Raw genomic sequence first — 2,053 nt, 5'->3', positions numbered from 1 at the left:
AGAGAGAGAGAGACAGAGACAGAGAGAGATCACTTGCAGACAGTAAAAAAAAAGTACTGCAAATGCTTAAAACCAGAAACAAAAATAGAAATTTCTGGAAAACTCAGCAAGTCTGGCAGCATCTGTGAAGAGAAATCAGAGTTAATGTTTCAGTTCTTCTGAGGAAGGGTCACTGGACCCAAAATGCGTCTAGCCTCAGTCTAGAGAGATAGGGAGAGATCAGTCACTGACAGCATCTAGACAGAGAGATTAGTCCCAGTGCCTAATGTAGGGTGTACCTGATAGCCAAGGATTGGACCATTGCAGTCTGGCAATAAATCCCATTCAACGTCTCCCTTCCCTATTTCCAGGTTGATGATCACGGGTTTCTCAGGCACTGCGAATAAAGAGGACATGTGAGAGTATGATAGAGGGTCACTAAGGCCTCCCAACTCCCAGCTCTGGATCAGGGTGCACTGTTCTAGAACCTGGGCACGGTCTGTCACTCCGTACGGTCTGCCACTGTTCTAGAACCTGGGCACAGTCTGTCACTGTTCCAGAACCTGGGCATGGTCTGTCACTCAGTACGGTCTGCCACTGTTCTAGAACCTGGGCACAGTCTGTCACTGTTCCAGAACCTGGGCATGGTCTGTCACTCAGTACGGTCTGTCACTGTTCTAGAACCTGGGCATTGTCTGTCACTGTTCCAGAACCTGGACATGGTCTGTCACTGTTCTAGAACCTGGGCACAGTCTGTCACTGTTCTAGAACCTGGGCGTGGTCTGTCACTCTTCTAGAACCTAGGCATGGTCTGTCACTCAGTACGGTCTGTCACTGTTCTAGAACCTGGGCATGCTCTGTCACAGTTCCAGAACCTGGGCATGGTCTGTCACTCAGTACGGTCTGTCACTCAGTACGGTCTGTCACTGTTCTAGAATCTGGGTGTGGTCTGTCACTGTTCCAGAACCTGGGCATGGTCTGTCACTCAGTACGGTCTGTCACTGTTCCAGAACCTGGGCATGGTCTGTCACTGTTCTAGAACCTGGGCATGGTCTGTCACTCAGTACGGTCTGTCACTGTTGTAGAACCAGGGCACAGTCTGTCACTGTTCTAGAACCTGGGCATGGTCTGTCACTGTTCCAGAACCTGGGCATGGTCTGTCACTCAGCATGCAGCTGCCAGGAACACCAGTTCTCAACACCCGAGAGCTCCAATGACCTGCTACTTCAGCCTCATCTGGTAGGCCATTCAGCCCATCGAGATCACTGCCCCACTTGCCCCTAAACCCCCAATTCCCTTCCTGAATAACCTTAACCTAAAGACACCATCTCACTAGCCCTCTGCAGGAAAGCCTTCCAGAGACTCTCTCCCCTCTGAGAGAGGGGATTCCTCCTCATCTGTTTGAGATAGGTGACCCTTTATTCGAAGGTGATGCCCTGTCGCCATGGACCCCTGGTCTCCAACACGGATGGTCAGTTACTGAGGTGGTATCGCAGGCTCATTGCCCTGTGCTCTGGGAGAGCGTGTGGCTGGAGAGAATGTCTGGCTCTGCAGCTTGAATACTCCTTCAGTTCACTGCAAATGGACAGTCACCTCAGGCCCAGTACACTCTGTGATAGCTTTGCAAACAAACGGACAGGGAATGTATGAAGAAGTGATCTGTGAGGGCAGTGTCTCGTAGATCCAGAAGGACAGGCCACTGACCCGTGGCCTCCATGCAGACTCTCAAAGAGCAGCTCAGCACATGCCACTCCACTGCCTATTCTCCATCTGTGGGGACCCTGTGGGGAATCTGTAGGGAATCTGTGGGGAGCCCGTGGGGAATCTGTGGGGAATCTGTAGGGAACCTGTGGGGAGCCCATGGGGAATCTGTAGGGAATCTGTAGGGAATCTGTGGGGAGCCCGTGGGGAATCTGTGGGGAATCTGTAGGGAACCTGTGGGGAGCCCGTGGGGAATCTGTGGGGAATCTGTGGGGAGCCCGTGGGGAATCTGTGGGGAGCCCATAGGGAATCTGTGGGGAACCTGTGGGGAATCTGTGGGGAATCTGTGGGGAGCCTGTGGGGAATCTGTGGG

At 52.6% G+C, this 2,053-nt stretch overlaps 1 protein-coding gene across 1 annotated transcript in view; it reads left to right on the top strand.

Moving 5' to 3' along the window:
- Window positions 1–2,053, top strand: part of lmbrd2b (LMBR1 domain containing 2b) — a 75,877-nt gene that overhangs the window by 27,902 nt on the left and 45,922 nt on the right. The window lies entirely within an intron of this gene.

The sequence above is a fragment of the Chiloscyllium plagiosum genome, chromosome 2, assembly GCF_004010195.1.
Source record: "Chiloscyllium plagiosum isolate BGI_BamShark_2017 chromosome 2, ASM401019v2, whole genome shotgun sequence".
Taxonomy (NCBI): domain Eukaryota; kingdom Metazoa; phylum Chordata; class Chondrichthyes; order Orectolobiformes; family Hemiscylliidae; genus Chiloscyllium; species Chiloscyllium plagiosum.
Note: the sequence above shows the minus strand (reverse complement) of the source record. Positions and strands in the feature narration are given on the sequence as shown.